We start from the raw sequence: 20092 nt of genomic DNA, 5'->3' as shown, positions 1-20092 counted from the left end.
CTACTGTCCTGTGGGGCCTCAGTGGAAAATGGTATTTCCTGCCAAACCCTGTAATGGCCGCATAAAGGAGTGGATCCTTTCCTTCATTTCACCTGGCTTTTTAGCTTTAGGGAGGAAAAATTTTAAAATTCTTTGTTTTAAAGTGTGCCGTGCGGTGCATAGTCTCCAAGTAGGACTGGCCGTCTTCTGGGAATCTAAATGTAAAACCTTGAATGCAGTTAAGATGTTTGCATATTAGAGATGAACAGCTCTTACTTAAAAAGTGTGCTCTGTATCTTAAACAAAATACCTCCTTGCAGTTTCCATGGTAAGCTCTCCTTCATAATTGAATAACAGTCATAAATGGTTACATAAAACACAAGCAAAACGCCGCACCGTAGCTGAAGGCTGCACTTGTCAGCTCTGTGTTTGCTCTTCGCGCAGGGGAGCGTGCTGGTACCTGACGGCGAGGCTCGACCCGGGGTGCAGCCATTTGGTGCATCAGCCCTGCACCACCCGATTGCCGGAGCCCAGCTCCCTGGAGAGGCTTCTTGTGTTTGTCCCAGAGCTGCCCAGCAACTCATCTCCAGACCCTTCTGCTAAGGAGAAGCCAACTGGAGGAACCGTGATGCTGAAATCTGTTAATGGGTCTACACAGAGAAAAACTCAGACCCTCTGCTTTCAAGGTATCTCTCTGCAGATAGTACTGTCAAACTCTCTCTTTCTGGAGCTGCTATATTCACCCAGAAGCTGTTAGACCTTTGAAAAATAAGAGATCTTGCCAAGGTGAGTACAAATGTTGTGTCAGACCATGTTTTTAAAACTTCATTCTTTTTTTTTTTTCTTTCTTCAGTGACTGAGGTGTTTTCAAGAAAGAAAAAAATAAAGCTTTGCTACTTCTGGGACAAGAACTTATGTGCTGTTCCACCTCTTAAGTTTTTACAGTTTAAGTGTGTGGGTGTCTGTTGTGTCGTCGTGTTGTGTGTTGTCGTCCCATGCCCCCAACCCCCACCCACCCCATTTCTGTGCCTCTTTAATTATGAGGATTTAAATCTTGCTTGCATAAAATTTGTCACGTGGACCCAGCAGCTGTTAAAACAAACAAACAAAAAACCTGCCTTGGAAAACCCCAGGTGTGAAGTAGACATCAAGGTTTTGATGCCTGAAGCTTGGCAACGCTGTATTCCCACTGGTGGAGCTCCTTGCAGGGAGGCGGTTTCTCCTCCCAGGCAAGAGGATGCTCATCTCTTGCACCTGGTGTGTGCATCGCCGACCCCTGCTGAGGGCTGTTCTGCCTGCACCCTGCTCTCCTGCCTGGTGCAGGTCCCTTTCAGTGGCAATCCTGGAAACGTGCCAATGGGTTTCCCAGCCAGAGGCAGAGATCCCAGGGGTATGGCTGTAGGCTGGGGGGACGAGGCAGAGCCGCCGGGTTCGGTTGGGTGCATGGCACGCAACCAGCCATGTGTGCGGTGCCCTTGGGTCTGCTGCCCAGACCCTGCCTGTCACCATGTGGGATGATGGCCCCCCAAACCCCTGCCTGTGGGCCGTGTGGTGGTGGATGCTGCATTCTGGGTTTATCACCGCCAGCAGCACTGCACACGCAGGCAGGTGATGCCAAAGCGTGCCCTGTGTCCACACGCCTTTCATGTTGGACTGGGAGCGTGTCCAGGGGCATTATGTCACCTTGGAAAGACTGTGTGTGACAGATTACTTGTGGATGTTGTTTTGCTGCTTCTCCCTCCCCATAACACCGCTGATTTGCAGGCAGTGGCTGCTCCTCCAGCTCTCTGCTCTCGGTGCTTCCCAATTGCCGCACATATGGCGTGTGAAATTACCCGGCACTCGGCGGCCCACGTGGCACTGGCAGTGGCGGTGCCAGCTAGCAGCGGAGTGGCAGACCGAACTCTGAATTTTCCTCTCTTCTCCGGAGGGAGGGGGCGAGAGTTTTTGTTCTTTTGTTCATCTGAGTTTGTATCGCAAAGCATGTTGGAAATAAGCCTGCTGCCTGCATGTGGAGGGGAGAGAAAGGGATGCAGGGGATGTGACAACAAAGCCGTCATCTTGCTTTGCTCCATCCGGGGAGCAAGATGTGGTGGTTTCCTACTTCCTGCTTCTGCAGTGGGTGCAAATTGCCCCTGTGCTGATGGGTTGGACCGGAGCATCTCAGCGGGAAGCCTGTGACACTGGCATCTCCGTGCAGTGTGTCCCTGTGCCTTGGGCCGGTGGTGAGCTTGCCCTCTGGCAGAGGATTTGTGATTTTCCTATGGCTGTCACTGGTTCCATTTCCCCATGCCCGTTCCGGTGCCTATGCTTGGGCCCGCTCCTGCACTCCGGGAAGGCGAAGGTGGCTCTTGATGGTCTCCACTTTTTAAGGTGGCTGGTCCCTACATGTGGTGCCAGGGGCTGGGTAGGGAGGGGGTGCAAAGCAAGAGGTTTGCAGCCTTGGATTTGCTGCGTAACCCTCACCCCTCCTTTTTGGGGGGGGGAAGAAGAGGAGGGAGGTGCGAAGGAGGATGGATGGTGTTACCTCCATCCATCTTGTGGCTGTTGTGGTCTCTCTGCAGTTCTGTGTGCCCCTGGGGCACAAGCCCTGCCAGCCTACCCCAGTGGCAGAGAGGGGGTCTGGGGGCTCTGGAGGACATCACTGTGTCAGCTCACTCTGTGGAGTTTTCTGCACAGCCTGAAAGCGTGGAGGCCTCGTTTGTTTCTGATGAAAGCTGAAGCCCTGCTGAAAAGGGAGCATCCTCTGAGGATGCTCCTGGCCCTGGACATGTCTGAGAGGGGCTGCTTTCTTCTCCCGCTCCATTCCCCCCTTTTCTGGTTTTCCCTCGTGTTTTTGCTAACTGTGAAGCTGCTAATGTAAAATGAAGGCATGGAAATTTCATATTGTAGCAATTAATCAGCCCTCCCTAATACTTTCCAGTTGTAAATTGCCAGCGCTAACAGATGCGTGCTGTTGCAGCCGAGCAGCTGATCCTGCCAGGAGCCGATGGTGGGTTATGTTTGGTTGGTTACCGCATCCTAGGAAGCTGTAGCACGCCCCTACCCAAGCGTAGTGCTCTGATTAGTTTAACAGAAAGTTTCCAGTTATTAGTTAGACACGTTTTTACTAATTTTTTTTTTCTCTCCTGTACTTAAGTGAAGCTAAAATAGAAGAGGTGTTATATTGTCACGAGAAAGCCAGTGCAAATGTCTAGGCTTTGGCTTGGTCCCTGCAGCACGTGAGAGCTGGTCAGTAAATTCGTGTTTGATTTTGATAGACGTAGGATTATTCTGCTGTGGGCCATACACACACAGATCTCCTTGTCAAGGATTTAGGAAAAAAAAAAAAAAAACCTGAGGAATTTTCCCTTTAACAATGTCTTGTTGCACAGAAGCAGGATTTCTTGCCCTCTGGCATCCTCAAGTCAGAGACCTCCAAGTAGCAGAGGTCAGGATTTGGGGAGGGAGGGGGGTATTGGTTCAGGCTGCAGCCTGCTGATGTGACTTGTCGAGCGCAATCCGCACAAAGCGGTGCTGTTCCTATCCGCCCCGTGTCTGCTGGATGTAGCTGGCTTGCACGTTTTGATTAAAACATTGCAGGGAGGGGAAAATAAGGAAGAAACTAAGCGCATTTCCTATCTTAGATTTTTAGGAGACACTTAAGGGAGTACACTTGGATGAGTAAGGGCAAAGGCGAATTGCAAAAAGCACTTACTAAACTTGTCTGGGGATTTCAGCCCTGTAGTTTGTAGCGTGAAAGCTGGACTTTTCTTTATTAAACGGCAATAAAAGCCGACAAGCCTAAAGACCCAGATTAATTTAGAAACTCTGCAGTTGGGGGAGGAGGGGTGGAAACAGAAGTGCAGCGACTCAGACTGTCCTTTCCATCAACTCCACAGCTCTTCCAAAAAAACGCATGTGGCATCCGAGCTGTGGTCGAACTGCAGGGTCCCCTGGACAGCACAGGACAGGCTGTATCTCAGACACTGGGGTACCACCTTGCTCCCCAAATGGCACCGGACCTCCGTGTGTGGGGCTCTGTGGCCGGCGTGGGCTGAGGCTGTCCGTCAGTCTGGCCGGTTGGCATGGTATGGCGCTGCTGAAGTAGCGGCGCCAGAATCTGTCCGGAAAGCGCCGAGCAAGGCGCAGAGGTGATTTTGCAATACGTAGCAGCTCTTTTGTGCAACTTAGAGAAGTTGGCTCGCAGTTATACGCGCTGTCTGACGCGGATCGGTGGCTATTATAAAGGATTTAATTATCCTGATGACCCAAAGTAACAAAAGAAACAGGCCTGTTCATGTCAAGCCGTGATGCTGAGTGTGGTTACTTTACTTCCCTCTTTCCTTCTCCTCCCTCCTCTCCAACATAAAGCTACAAAGTGAAAGATGATACCAGTATTCCTCTTTCCCAGGGTGCTATATACAATTGTTTCTATGATCTTTGTTTATATAGGTCTAAGGCACATTAAAGCGCCTTTTAAAATCAGAGTACTTGTCAGGAGACTGGGTGAGCCTGTGTATGTATCTCACCAAAAATATTTCAGACCTCCTGGTACCTTCCATCCTCCTTCCCTAATCTTACATTTGTGCAGCTGTGCATTTTGTGTCCTCCCCACAAGCTTCCTGCTGCTCTAGGAATATTTTAACCATTTATGTAGTCTAGTAAAGCTACAGGCAGATTCCCTCCCAATATTTATCAACCTGTATTCCTTTCAGCGGGAAGCAGAGAAGAGAAGCCAGCTTATCTGTCTGCGGGGCCCTTTGGAGGGAGATGAGGACCTTAATGCAGGTAAAAGCTCACACTCATAGCAAAGATAAGCCCTTTCCATAAATAAGCTGTCAGCCTGCCTGTAAGACAGTGACTGAAGGAGCGGCAGAGGCTTGGGGAGTTGTAGTGGGGCTGCCCAGAAGGAAACAGTGGTGCACGAAATAAAAGCTTGGTCTCCTCATTCCCTGTCTGGTCTTTGTTAATAGGATGGGTCTCCTGACTGTGGTGGATTTCACTTGGATTAGAGATTATCTTTCCCTTTAGTCTTTTCTGTACAGGTAGGTCATCGTATGAACAAACACTCTCCTGAAGTTGTTTAAAAAAACCTGTACATTGTGTTACATTTATATGTTCAGATACAAATATCACATGTGCATACATATTGTAATTTATAATGGCATTTTATCAGCTTAGGAAGTTATTAGATTACTTTTGTGCCAATGTTTTTACCTGTGTAGGATGGGAGTATTTACTGGCAAATTTGTTGAAGTCTTTCTACTGCTCTTCAGTTGATGATGGTTTATGTAAAAAAGCTTTCTTTAGGAGCATGTCAGAAAAATCCTGTTTTGAAAAGCTGTTTGGTTTCTTAGGAGCATGTGCACATGTGTTTTTCTCTTTATGATCTTAGGTTTCAATGGTATTTAAGCCCCATTTTTCAAAACTGAGTTATTTAGAAGCATTAGCCTCTTTAACAGTTCCTAAAGTGAACACAACCATTTCTTAAACGGCTGCATGTGTGTACCCACGTGCACAGTATGGTCCTTACAGGGCCTGAGTAGCATCTTTGGATCACTGCAGAAACTCGGGAGCGCCTTACTCTTGCTTGTGCTTTGCCTCCAAGTGGTGCAGGTCACTCAGCTGGAGCTCACACAGCAGAATGCACTGCGGATATGGAGAATTGCCAGGTTTTTGTCACTGGCTATGGAAATCCCACATGCAAAGCAGTCCCATTTGAAGAGGTTTTCGGGAGGCAGCTGGAAGAGTACAAAACCTTGTGTTTGGTGTTATGGTTGATAAGGGTTTGAAGGCAGTTGTAGTTTGAGCTCTGAATAGTTCAGCCATGTCCTTATCTTTACTTGCCCAAACGCTTCATCAAGTAAGAGTTGATTTGTTTCCTGAGCAGAGGAGCAAAAGGAGGGCAGGTGCTGCAGCTCTGAGTGGCATTGAAGATCTGCATGTTCAGTAGAAATGGGGAGGGCTTGCTGCCTGGTTTGGTGTGCTGGCCTGTCCCTTGGAGCCCTGTGTCCATACCTTCTGCTGGGGCTGTGCCACCCTATGGGCAGGAACAACCCTTGCAGGGCATCCCTATGTCACACGCATGTTCGTGAGGAATCTGCAGCCCAAAGGTAAATAAGTCAGATGGACCTTCATCTGAAAACTGCTCTTTCGTAAAGGCAGGGGGCTGGGGGTGCACTGTGTTGGCACAGAAGAACGAATTGGTGTCTTTTGCGTTGCCTGGTTCGTGGTTATTCTGGCGAAGAGAGGTGCAACCCCTGCTGACCAGAGGCCTGTGAAATCTGCCCAGGACTGTGGTGGAGGTGTCTGCCCCGCTGGATGTCCATCCATCACCTGTGGCACAGGTTTCTGCTTCAGTCTTGGTGGTCATTCTGCTCTTAGTATCACTCCTGCAGATTACAGCAGTAATCTTTAAATCTGGTGGCTCTACTTAGTTCGTGGTCTCTGCAGTGTTGAAATTTCTCATTGATTTGAACCTTTTTATTTCAGAAGTCAAAATGGAGGAAGAGAGCATACTAATTCAGTTTTAATGCCAGGTTGTGTTGGGAGTACTTTCTGTTACCAGCGAGGTACGCGTAAGTTTGACTAAGTCTTGGTAGGCACTGTTCATCTCACTGTGAGGCCTAAGTGAGATTATTATATAAGCCTCTCCTCAACAGTTTAAAGTCTAACTAAATATTCTCTGTTCTTAGTTGTAAAGGAGATACTATTTTAATTACAGAAGCTTTCCTCTGACACACAAAGTGCTCAGCTACCAAGAAGAGTATGGTGGTTTCCTAAACTTGATCTGCACACTTTCTTATAATTTCAGTTGAGTTCAGCGCAAAGCTGACCAAAAGATATGGTGGTAAGATATAAATTATACAACGTTTTCCAGTTTGCGTCATCCAAAGCTGGTGTTTTTGAACATTAGCGTGCAGTTTCCATTCTTTGCTGTTCGTGGAGAAAATGGAAAATAGTTTATAATCCCTCCCTCCTCACTTTGTCCTTTCTTTACCATCTTTGTCCTGTTAACTTTCAAAAGACATTTTTTGAGCTGAAAGCTTGGAATTTGGATAGAAAAACTGCCATGGTCTTTTAGAAAATATGTAAGACTGTCCAGATGTGTAACAGGTTGAAGTGAATTGAGGCTCCAGTAATTTTGAAAATGAGAAGATATCCATGCATACAGCTCCTAGGAAACTGATTCATCAGTTATTTGTGGGTTTTTGAACATCCGGAATGATTTCCTAATTTTGCATGAGACTTAGTGTGCAATTGAGGGCTAACTGCTTCACTTCTGTCTGCCTCATTTACTCCCTTGTGTAAAAGACAAATAATATTGATACAAGAGGGCTGTATGAACAAATGCTTATGATTCAGTAGTGGTATGCCCTGCATAAGGTACTGTTTAGATATAGTTAATCCTGCCTTGGAGGCAGCAGGATGCCTTGTACAACCTTTCAAAATTTCTTTCAAGCCTGTGATCCAGGCTCTGTTGGCTCAAAACAACCAGGTGTATTTCACGTAGGAGTTCAGCTGAGTCTTGATGGAAGTTGTAACCATATTTCTGGATAGCATGGCATTTCATTTGGTTTCTCACATTACCCTGGTTAGTCATCTCTCATCTTCATTTTTCCTCCTCTCCTGACTTGCAAACCAGATTCTGCTTGGTGGATGGTGCATATCGTTAAAAGAATTTGCCCTAGCAACCAGATAGATTTCCAAAAATAGCTTCTCCCGTCGTTGCAGAGCATCTCTGAACCTCAGGATGTTGTACTGCAGTCTCTCTGAGCGGTTAAAGGCTGTTGTTTTGTTTCTGATAGTCGGACGAAAATAAACTGTGCCATGAGTGGACTTGACTTTGTGCACAGAGTAATGCTATTTGAGACATAAGAGAAATTCCTGCAATGTTTACGTGCTAAAGAAAAATGCCTTTGAAGCCAAAGTATTTCTTCTGTGTATCCATGTGTGTGATTTTGTTTGCAGCTTGTTATCTGAACAGTCATCTGCTCAGTGGGCACCTGATCTTGAAAGATGTTTAGTGCCTGGGTTGGCCATGCCAGGTTTGAAGTTACCTACTTAAGTAGCTGCTCTTGGACCTTTTGCCCCTGGTACCTGGAGCAGCTTGGCAGCACGCTTCCTAGGCTGAGGAGTGGGATGGCCAATTAATGAGATCTTTCCCTGCTGTGAACGTGACATGAGTCTCTGCTACTATTTGTTTTTTTTGTGCTACTCAACACAGGAAATATTTTAAGATGCTTCTGGAGTGTGGCCATTTTCTTTTCCCTGTCTCTCCAGTCTAAGAAAATTCCAGTATTTGGGATAGCATTGCATTTCCATAGCACTGTAGGAGCATGAGAATTTATAGAGATGTGTTCAGCTGCTGATTATCTTCTGCTGTGGCAGTGCTTTTTGCAATGATTATCTTTTCATTGCTTTTGGAGGGCATTCTGCAGTCTGGTGTGTTGTTACATTCCCCTTTTCTGACTATCAGCTTCAGTTCTCCTCCAAATCCTTTCCTCTAGCCATCTCCTTTTTTGCTATATTTAAAACTATCCCTTACAACTTGTATATTTTTTAAAAAAATCTTTCCCTATATGTTTTTTCTCCTAATGCGAAGTCGAAATGAGGAATTTTAAATAACTTGACATCACCCCTACGTTTTATGCATAACTTTTAATTTCAGTTACATTGAAGATGTAAATGCTTTCCTATAAAGCTTCAAGAAATCAGAAATGTTCTCACTATGCTTGGGTTTAAAACTGGATTTGAATCAGAGAGGGAGTAAAGAGGCTGCTCTGGACTTGAATGATGAGCATTGCCTTGGCAGTGATCAGGGGGCTCGGCTGGAAAGTGGGAGCCTGGGTTCAGGTTCCTGTTCTTCTTCCCAAGACACATCTGATCCTCCCGGGTAAATGGCCATGGGATGGATGGGTCTTTTGGGATCTCTCTTCTCCTTTGAAAAGAAACTTTCATCCCTCAACTGGAAGACTTTTCATATAAAAATTTTTTTGTAGCTCTTGTTTTCCAGTATCATTTTTGACAGTCACCTTCTGGTTTGCCTGGAGGGGTGGAGGGGTGCAGCAACTTGAACCTGCAGCTGCAGCTCAGTCTGTGAGCAAAAAAGCCAAACCGATGAGAGTTTGATGGTGGAACCCATTGCAATGTGCATCTTTGCGGGGGAAGCGATCATGGAATATACTGTACTGAAACGCCAAGTGTGAGGCTCTTTGTGAAGTCAGAGAGCATATTTACTCTACAAATTTTGCCCTGCACTGTCTCTGGGAAGCAGCCGTGTTTTGGAGGAATGGTTTCTCTTGCCTGGGCTTGCTTGTATGCTAAGGGAAATAGCTCACAAAGTAACTTGGCTGTTTAAATAGCTTAGCCCTCATCTTGAATGAGAACAACAGGTGTGTTCAATGAAAAAATAAAATAAGGGCAAGATGTGCTAGATACCAGCTTCTATTTAGTGTCATATAAACCAGCTTTATACTAAATCCTTTTTTGATCATGCCCATATGCCTTTTTTTATGGTAGACTTTGCCGAAGAGTCAGCTGGTTCTCTGGACATTTTGCTGAGAGGCCTCTTTGGCTTTATCTGATGTGAATTGTGGACATGAATTTCATGGTGCAAAAGGATGTCAGTGAGAAATGACATTACAGGCTTGGGCCAAAGCCAAGTGATGTCCATGGAAAAATTGTTAAACTTGTGTTGGTGGGCTCTCTGTTGTGTCCAAATCGGTTTAATTTGTTTCATGTTGACCACTGTAAATAGCTTTTAGATGATACAAAGAATGATGAGTTTATGCTCATTTTTCTCTTCAGTGTGATAGGTCTGGGACAGAAGAGCATCTGCTGTTAGGAACTGAGAAAGGGAGACAAATGTGTAGTACCTGAGGGCTTTGCTTCTGATTTGATCAAGCTGTACCATGCAAGCTTTTCTCATTCTTTTTTTTGCAAAACTAAAAATGTTCCTTTAATACCATATGCTTATTTATCTATGTATATTCCTTTATAGTACAGCTGTGACCTGTTTAAAAAAAACACAGCCCAAAACTCCAAAGTGAATTAAAACAGTGGCAGGTAATTCAGTTTGAATGTGTGATGACATGCAAGGTCATAGGTTCTCAGGGGCCAGAAGTTATGTAGATTGTTAGCATAGAAGATGGAGTACTCCTCACATTAAAGTGGGGTGCCAGACATTGATTTGCTTGTATGCATGTGGGAGAGAAGAGACAATCAGATGCAATATTTACACTGAATTACATAGAGAGGATTTTTTTATTATTTGCATTCTCTAGAGTATTCTATATTCTCTAGTGTATTCTTGCCATATGTGTTTTAGTTTCCAGAAGTTTATACACAGTATCTGCTTTTCGTTCCAAACAATATAACATCTATTACTAGTTTCATGAGTTGTTGTTTCAAGAGGGAAAAATCTGTACAAAGCTGCCTTTGAATTCTGCTCTGGCACCATACCATACACAGTATATGCCATCTGTGTCAAAGAGGGTGATAAAAAAAGCCCCACATATCGACCAAGTCCCTGTATAGTTGTCTTAAAGTTATTCACGGTCATGAAAATCTTTTTGAGTAGCATTCCTGATGCTTTGCTGTTGGTTGGTAAGATGGCTTTTAACCCTTAATCCCTCCCCACACTGCAGCAAGAAAACAAGGCTCATGTTTTCGAAGTGCACACTTGCTCTGCAAGTGGTTACGGTGACAGTCAGCCCGGGTGCTGTTTTGGGGACTGTCATGGTTTAAGCCCAGCCAGCAACTAGACACCATGCAGCCACTTGCTCACTCCCCCCTCCCAGTGGGATGGGGAGGAGAATTAAAAGACGAGATAAGAACGAATTAATAACTAAAGTAAAATAAAATATAACATAACATAACATAACACTATAATAAAATACAATAATAATTGTAATGAAAAGGAATACAATTAAAAAAAAAAACCCCAAACCCAAGAAAAGACAAGTGGTGCACAATGCAATTGCTCACCACCTGCTGACCGATGCCTGAGCAGTGATCGGCCCCTCCCAGCCAACTCCTCCCAGTTTATATACTGTGCATGACATCCTATAGTATGGAATATCCCTTTGGCTAGTTTGGGTCAGCTGTCCTGGCCGTGCTCCCTCCCAGCTTCTTGTACACCTGCTTGCTGGCAGAGCATGGAAACTGAAAAATCCTTGACTTAGGATAAGCGCTACTTAGCAACAACTAAAGCATCAGCGTGTTATCAACATTATTCTCACACTAAATCCAAACCACAGTTACCAGCTACCAAGAAGAAAGTTAACTCTATCCCAGCTGAAACCAGGCCAAGGACCTATCTCTCCCTGCCCCTCCTAGAAAGCCCCCGTGCTCTGCTACCTGACAACCAGTGCCGGAGGTGGGATTCAGCCCTGGCAAGAATCTATAGAGAGCCAGGGTCGGGTTGTCCCTGAGGGGGTCCTGCGGAGCTGCACCATCCCCTCCCTTAGCACCGCACAGACGGGTCCTGAGCGAGGAAGGGTGGAGAGGGCAGCGGTGCCGAGGTCACTTGTCTGCAGAAACAGGGGCAAGGAAAAGGGGGTGTGTGCACGCGTACGTGAAGCAGCCCAAGAGGGGCTGGGTAAAGCTGGGGTGTGAGGAGATGGAGGAGGGCATCTTCTGCACTGGGGAGTTTGTAGGGTCCCTTCCCAGCCTCCTTCCCCAAGATGGGGAGAGAGTGTCAAAAATGAAACGACAAGGAAATGTTCTGGGGCATCGCAGAAGGAAGCTTCTTGTTGAGAAATTACTCTGCTTATGGGTTGTGTGCTTGCAGCCTTATGAACGATGGATAGAAAGACTGTACTGGACATAATTATAAATAAATAGAGGAACCACTGCAGTGCCGTAACATTGCTTTTCATGCTCACTTTTTTTTTTAATTACTTACACTTGATTGTTGCAATTGATTGCAATTGTGAGAGCTAATTTTAGTGCATAAATTTTATAATGGAAGCCTGCCAAGTGTTTGTGTAATGGAGGATAACAACTGCACAGAATTTGGTACAGGATATGCTTGTCTTCCTTTCTCTACCAAATGTTGGTGACTGTTTCATGGGCTGATATAGTTGTATATAGCCAGTTTCTCAAAGAAGAATATTCAACCAAACCCCGCTGTGAAAACAGAAGAGCAATTTAGAGAACTGTGATGAGTTTTAAGAACAAGCTGATGATAAAGTGATCATTGCCTTAGTTTTAGGATGAAGAGCAAAACCAATTGAGTTCACTTCTAAACTTTGCATGATGGAACAGAGGGTAAATAATGTTATTTCAACCTTAAGAAACAAATCCAATATGTTTAGCTGATGAAGTTAAAGACCAGCATATGGGTGTATAGATCTGGGCCCTTAGAAAATGTCACGGCAGTTTTTCTAGCAGCCTAGTCCAATTTCCATGAAGTTCAATGTCAGGACTTGCAGGGAGAGGAGATTTAGTTGCCACAGGATAAAAATCAAAGATTTATTTCTGAGCGAAGTGTTAACTCAGGAATAAATTTTCTTTCCACATCCATATTTCTATATATCCTGGATTCAAGATACAGTAAATCTGGGGCTGTTTTTTAGGGTTTCCTCTTCTTTTAGGTGCATTTGTCCAAAGAGGAGGAAAAAGTTTGGAGGGGTAGAGAGGATGTGAAGAATTCAGGTGGGTTTGTGATGTTTGAGGGACAGTTTTTATATGGATTGAAAATTGATACTAAAAAACCCCAACAAATCAGCTCATCTAATAGATTAGTTTTGGTACTCAAATTATTAGGTGAGCTCACTTGTAAGATAAGGTACCAAAACTGACTGGAACTCATGTCATCTTTCTCCCACAGGTTTTTGGTGTCTCCTCTCACTTGTTTTTTATACTGTCATTCCAGTTGTGATTTGTCTTACATGCTTGTTTAAACACAAGTTACATTTTCAAGCTCCCGTTATACAAACATTCGTCTGGGTCACCCTTCCAGAGTTATTCACAGATGTATGTTTTGGCAAAGTCAGGGCCAAGTATGATGGCAGGTGGAGGATCCACCTTCCTGAAACATCAGCTTGCTCTTTTGTGTTGGTTTTGGGCATTTTTAGTTTAGCTCTGTGCCATATGTGTTTTACTTAAGGAGATAGCTTGTCCCTGCAAAAGCATCCTTAAAAAGGATAGAACAGTTTAAATATGTTCAAGAGAATTAATTAAAATGCCTTTTAATTGAAAGGGAATGAGAGGTGGTTTTTTTTTTTTTTTCCAAAATAAAACTCCAGCCTTGTGAAATATTTTGCATCAATTACAAAAGGAACTTCAGTACAATTTTCTAAAATGAGGAATGAGCCAACTGCATCTGCTAGGTGTGGGAGTGACATTTCAAAATCCCACTGACAGTCACATTATCAAACTAAACATCATCGCTCTCTTACTGGTGCTAACTGAAGAGCTGTCTACTTTCTAGGGGCAAAATTGTCCTTTCGGAAAATGCTGGTGGAACGCACCAGGCCTGAAACAAGACAAAGCCTGCAATTGCCTACCATGGTAAAATTTGCTTTCTCCATGAAAGTGAACTTCAGAGCTTATTGTCCTTAACTACACCTCAGCCAGTGCCAAGAGGGGTTCCTGAATTTTGTTTGCCAGGTCAGTTTGGTAAAGACACCTTTGTCTTCCCAGCACCGAAGAGGCAGCTGTGGCGCTCGGTACTGCCGTGTTGCTGGTGGACCCGGTAGCTGCAGTTGGCCTTTCTGCTCCCACTGCCTGCGGCTGCATGCTGGGACGGGGCCGAGGGGCTCAGCCTCCAGCCCACGTGCCTGTCTCCGGTTTCTGCGCTAGTCATGGCCAGCTCCAGTCTCTCCAGGAGGCTGCTGAAATGGCTGTCAAAACTGCCTAATTCAGATAGCATATTCACATAAGTCAGCCCTCCTTACCCTATCAAAGAGGACTGAAGAAAGGGAAAAGTATGAAATATTTTTTTCAGCAGTGAGGGCTTTCACTGTTGGTTTATATTTACAAGTTTTTTCAGGTGATACAATAATAATATGTTATACTGTAGTGATGTTCCTCAGTTTTAAGCATAGTAGCAATTATCTACTTATTTACATCACAGTTTTTCATTGGTAGATTACTAGGTGCACTGCAAAAGACCTTTGATGTCATATTTTCATTAGTGGGAATGAATTGTGATTTTTTGAGAAGTGAAATGTCACAGCAAAGGTCACACTGTGGCCCTATGGTGGAGCTGGGAAGAAGACCTCTGCTGTATGCTGTCAAGTGAGCAGTGCCGTTTCCAGTTCTAGTCTTTATTGTTTTCCTTGCAAAAAAATGACTGAATCGTAGAATCGTGTAGGTTAGAAGAGATCTCTGGTCCCACCTCCCTCTCAAAAAGCATTTACAAGTATTTTTATGTATGTGTATGTGTATAAACAGTGATCTGGTGCAGGAACATCATGCATATTGCCACCTTGTTTGATGCTGTTGCACCTGTTCTGAGAGGATTTATTTGTGACATTGGTCTGGAACGGATGTGCTCAGTCCTGTAAAAACTCAGATCTCGCAGCCCTATCATAAAGAAAGCAATAACATGAACTGGAAGATGGTGTCTTTGGAGAAACTGGTGCAAAGAGTGAGTTTGAAGGAAGAGAAAGGCTGGGTGGACACAGAGAAAATAATATTGGCAATGTAGCAAACAGCGTAATAGAACTCCAGAGCCTTGGACAGGACCAGTACACAAAAAGAGCAGTAAAGAAGGAGAAGCAGTAACATTGCAGAGGCTGATTTGAAGGCAAAGCTGGAAATGCAAGCAGAGGGGAGGTTGCCCTCTGATCTATTTGATACGTAGATTCATAGAAACTTGAGGATAGAACAAGGGTGGTGATCATCTGCACCTGGTGATGATCATCTGCCCCTGTGGCTCTTTGTCCAGGAATCCTTGGGAATGTCTTTTGAGAGGGGATCTTCCAGAGGTACCTGTGAAAGCAAGTTCATGTTGCTGTGAGCATAGATGAGCTTGTTCAGCCAGGAGGCATTTCTGCAAGGGCTGCTCTTGCTCTGTAGAATCGCTTGCAGAACAGAAACCAAAGGTGAAGACCTCGATCCAGTCTGGTCTTCTGCATGACAGCTATCACGGCACATCACGTACTTTCTCCCCGAGGCTTGCGAGGCTTCAGTTCAAGTCACGGCATATCTTTTCAGATGTTTGGCTTCTTTCACCAGGGCCTTGTTTGATGACAGTCTGCTGTGCCCCTGGGTGAGCTCCTCCGGCACCATGTCACTTCTGTTCTGGAAACGCATACTCGGTTTGGCATGCATGGCGTGCCTGCAGTAACGCCAGAGCTGGCTGGAGGAGCTGCTGTTTCGATGTGGTAACAAGGCAGGAATCCGGCAAAAGGGTTTGTGGCTGCTGCTGTCGCTGTCTTGTTGCCCAATGCCTGTGCTGCAGTACTGCCCAGAGGCCCTCTTGGAGTTGGGGCCGTGCACGCATATGGCTGCCGGAGGAATGATGTTGGGATGGGTGATGGCTGGTGGGAGCCATGAGGAAGGCAGGCAGCGTGGGGCGCGCTGGGCGATAGGTGAAGCAGATGGCGAAGAGCTGGTACCCTGGGGAGGTGTAGAGGAGGGCATGAGGAAAGCAGACATAGTGGTGGCAGGTGGCCAGCAGCCAGGTGAGGGGAGAAGGACTGTATCTGCAATTGCTGGTGTCTAGATTCAGGTATAAGCTGTGTTTTAAATAAAACCGCTCGGCATACGCGCAATGGCTGTTCCACCCTCCCACCCCCCCAACTTTTATATGGTCCTAAACTTACAGTGTTTGAATACCACAGTGCAGTTAATAGCCCCGGGTGACGGGGGGAGCAGGGGTGGGGAGAGGGCATGGGGATCAGTGCTGCTCTGAGGAGAAGACAAAGGCTGGGTTTGTAGGCTGGTGGGAATGTGCCAGATAAGAGAGGGAGGGAGAGGAAGAGGATGAGAAACAGATGTCGGAAGCAGTGGGTCAGGGGTGAGGGGCTGCAAAAGCCATACCTCGGGGTCCAGCTGCAGGGGCAGAGCAAAACAGCATGATTAAAGGAGTTCACGATGCTCCAAGGGTAGAGAGAAGATGCAGCTCAGCAGAATAGTCTGGGATTATTCCTAGGCACCTTGTAGCCTTTTTTTTTTTAATTTTTATTTTTGGTAGGGCAATGTCATTAGTGAAACTCTGGCTTGGTTAATGGAAATGGCTCATTGTGGGGTGGGATGCTGTGCTCGCAGGACAAGATCGGATGTTCCCCACAGGTGCTGAAGCCAAACCAGCAATCTGCCTTAGAGGCTGGTTGGGAAAAACACAGAAGAAACTGTTCTGAGCAGCGTTGGTGGTGTTGAGGCAGCATGGCTGGGGCTGACTGCAGCCTGCTCCCTGTTTCTCTTGGCTGACTTTTCAGGAAAAAAAATTAAATTACTTTCTTGAACATCTGGGTGATTTTTTTTTTTTTTTTAATTTTTTTTTTTTTAGTGCTCCAGGACTGAGTTGCTGTTGAAGGGGACGGTATTATCTCACCTCTTCCTTTGCTGGGCCCCATGTTCCTACTGCCTTGCTTGTGTCAGTAGCAGCACTCCTAGGCCGCATGGCTGAAAAATGACCTGGTTTTGTCAGATGTGGTTTTGGGCAGCTTGATTTGACTGACACGTGGGTGCAGCCATGCTCGGGTGGTGTGAAGGAGCCAGTGGGAATGTGCAGCCCTGGGTCGTGCTGTCCCTTTCATGGTCTTGGTTTGAACTAATGGTGAAAATGTACTCTAAGTGACATCTCCTGCCCTTCAGTTTTAGTATTAATGTCAATATTTAGTTGGTGGGGTGATCAGTGCAGACAAACCCACCTTGCAGATCCCATTTGTCTTAATCCTTCCTTTCCTCTCATTATACGTTCCAGTTAGCGCTCCCCGAGTGTAGCTGCTGCAAGATCAGTCAAAAGCATCTGTAAGTGCCACTGTTACATTAATACTTGTACATAAAGGGCAAGTTTCTCGAGAGCGCTGCCTGCTCCGTGGGCTGTCCCTGGGCTGCAGCGTCAGACCTGCTGAGAGCTGTGTATTTAAAAAGCCGGGCTGATGTTCTCACGGAGATAGAGCTGTCTTGCTGGCAAATGCTGCATAGCCGGGGTTTAGACTTGCTAATGGTGACTAAACTATGCGTTGTCAAGAATGTGTTGGAGGCGTGATAGGAGGAAAAAAATGGGATGAGGTAAGAGACAGGTCTTGGGCAAGAGCACAGAAGCGGGTACCGCAGTGAAAGAGAGAGAATATCCCTAGCAGGTGAATGGCAAAACAGCATTAAAACAGGGTTTCAGTATTAGATGTAGGAGATGATGATTCAAGAAATGTCTACGCTTATCATGGAGGATAGGCCTGTAGGAACAGTGCATTTGAAATAAATGAAACAGAAGTGTTTTAGCTCTAAATTTTTTTTATGCAAGAGGTGGGTGTGTTGCTGAGACATGGAGACAGCTCGATGGTGGCTCAGTTTGCTGATAAAAGCAGTGAGTTGGCATGAATAGTGTTGGGCACGGGAAGGGCCATGGGCAGCTGGCAGTGGCTGTGAGGTAAGACGTATGTGCAGGTTGGGGGTATCAGAGCCAGAAAAGAGCAGGACAGGGTGATTTCCCCCTGCCAGCAGCGTGGTATGCTGGTGTGGTTTTACCCTAACAGCCCAGCCCCAGGCTTTAGGGCAAGTCACTGAAATATAGAAGGTGTTTTTTTCCATCTGTGCACGTGTCTGTGTTTCTTGTTTTCCCCTCATTTTGTTCTTTTGCCATGTGTGCTCTTGGGAGCTCCCCTTCTGACTGCTCTGGTCTAGACAGGCTCTTTGCCCTTTAGCTTGTTAGACTCGTACTGCCATCACTTCTGAAGTGACTCCAGTCCTTACGAGCGTGACACAGGTTCCCTCTGCCCTGCACTCCTTGGGAGAGGATTGAACAGACCCTTTGATTGCACAAGTTGTCTTTTTGATAGCATCGCTTAGAGACGGGATGCTAGGGAGATAGCATAACCGGCTCTTTCCACTGCACTTCAGAGGGGTGGCTATTAAAAGCTGAGCTAGGAAGCTTGACAGGGTAGTGCAAGCTACGTGACGGTAGGTTTTTTTTTCCAGATTTGCAGGAAGATAGGAGAGGCATTTGGACATGACCTGTCTATAGCCCGAGATAATTTCTGTACTGGCAAACACGGAAAGAGATAAAGCAATGGAAAGCTAAGAGCTAAATCTCTTCTGTACAAATGCTAGGAGCATATGTAATAGGATTGTTGAATTGGAGTTACATGTTTTCAAGGATAAGTACTGTATGATGATACTATACTGTTGCAGCCATTCTTAAATCAGAAAAAAGGACTGGGGATTTACAGGAGTTGTTCAGGATGTTTGGGTTTCACTACGAGCTTCTAGAATAGCGAAAGAGAAGAAAAGGCGTTTGCAGATAAGACAAAATGGATCCCTAAGAAGGCTGGAGCTCCGATTGAGGGGAGTTCTGAGTGGAGAAAACAGGAGTGTGCTGACCTTGGTGTAGTCAGGTATCACAGATTTTTCTTACACAAAATACAGAGGTAAGGAAACTGTTTGTAGATATTCTAGCCAAACTTTGGTTAATTTACATGGAAAAATTTAAATTAAAAAAAATAATTTCATTTGGTTTTCTGTGGACCTTTCAAAAGATGTTAAAAACTGTGTGCATCCCAACCTCTATGTTAAATACATATTATTGAAGCTACAGTTGTAAGCAAGCTAAACTGAGAAGATGCCAGAACTGAGGTTGTCTGCCTAATCTTAACTTGTCCTCTTTACACGTGAGCGTTTCGATGCAGTGTTTAATTACAGGATGCCTCCCACCTCTCCCACAGCACATTTGCTTCCCGGCGTGGCTGGTGGCGATGCGCACAAAGTGAGGGCTGCCTCCAACCCTGGTTTTGTTGCAAGAGGGACTCGAGGATGAGGAAGAGGGGCAGGCTTTTTGTTGCTGTTGCTCTCTAGTTTGGGAAACCTGGGGTCAGCTTCTCCTGGGGACTTGCTTGCCTGGATGGATAAAAGTCTGGTTGGGCTCAGTCTGGTTCATGGTCTGTGTGTGCTCTTCAGCCCCTAGCCAAGGTGAGGGAGGGAAATGCCTTATGTCAGAGGGAGCTGCTTTTGGGGCAGCCTTCTGTGGTAGGGCAGGGGCTGGCTTTTGTGGGGCAGGAGAAGGATTTTGGCACACGTGCTCCATGAGAGCAGCTGGTGTTTGGTGTGAGCGTGCTCGAGGAGCCAGTCTGCAGGGAGCACATGGCGATGGCAGCTCTCCGAAGCTGCTGCCGGCCTGAGCGCTGCACTGAGGCCAGTGCAGCCTCTCTCTGGGGCTTTCTGCACCTCTCCCGAGGTGGTGGGAAAGGGGGGAAGCACCTGGCCTGGCCCTGGGTATCGATGCCGATTTTAATCGTAGCGGAGTGACAGTTCTGCCCATCATTAGCATTCATGCTAGCATGTTTTAAGACTTCCAAGCTGATATCCTTCGTGCACATGTGGTAATGCAGATAAAATTTCCCAGAAAGGTTGCTGATCTACTGCTGGTCCTGCCTGAACTCCTTATAGACACAGTCCCTCTCCTGCCAAGTCCTTGCTCCATGAGGTGTGTGGGGACCCTATTTTTAGCTGAGTTTCTGCCTGTTTACAGGGAAAGCATTTCTTTCTTGAAAACCTGTCTGTGCTGAGAGAAAGCGACAACCAACACAAGGTAAACAAGACTTTTTGGTAAATGGCTGAGTGACTTTGTCCTGGCCCAGCAACTGGTGGGAGCCTCTCTTAGCTGGCGTGAAGGTGGATCAGGACCTGGGTTGAATATTTGAAGCTGCTGTCTAATGCCTGATGAGGGTCCTGCTCCAGCCTCTGCTCCAGCCTTGCCTCCTTTCTCCCTGGGTGGCATGGTGGCAAGCAGGCTGCGATGAGAAGCCTGCCTGCTTTATTTCTAGTTCGGCAAAGGGAATTGCTACAGTTTCTTGCTTTTTTGTTGTTGCGGTTGCTAATCCTGCAGGGAAGCTGATCATTCCCATGTGTTCTTGGCTTTTGTTTTTGTTTACTTTTTGATGAAAATCCCCTTTTTCTGTTTTTTGTTTTGGTTTTCCCCTCCCCATCCCTGCCTGCTGGTGTGAATAAATGGGAA

At 45.8% G+C, this 20092-nt stretch overlaps 1 protein-coding gene across 2 annotated transcripts in view; it reads left to right on the top strand.

Annotated features, from left to right (window-relative positions):
• Positions 1-20092, top strand: part of TIAM1 (TIAM Rac1 associated GEF 1) — a 194023-nt gene that overhangs the window by 37073 nt on the left and 136858 nt on the right. The window contains exons 2-3 of one of the 2 annotated variants that reach the window (XM_041124807.1): positions 424-765; positions 4677-4749. The gene's annotated coding sequence lies outside the window, so the exon portion shown is untranslated. The remainder of the gene's footprint in view (positions 1-423; positions 766-4676; positions 4750-20092) is intronic. The other variant, XM_030020109.2, reaches the window with a different exon arrangement.

Source organism: Aquila chrysaetos, chromosome 7 (assembly GCF_900496995.4).
Source record: "Aquila chrysaetos chrysaetos chromosome 7, bAquChr1.4, whole genome shotgun sequence".
Lineage (NCBI taxonomy): Eukaryota > Metazoa > Chordata > Aves > Accipitriformes > Accipitridae > Aquila > Aquila chrysaetos.
Note: the sequence above shows the minus strand (reverse complement) of the source record. Positions and strands in the feature narration are given on the sequence as shown.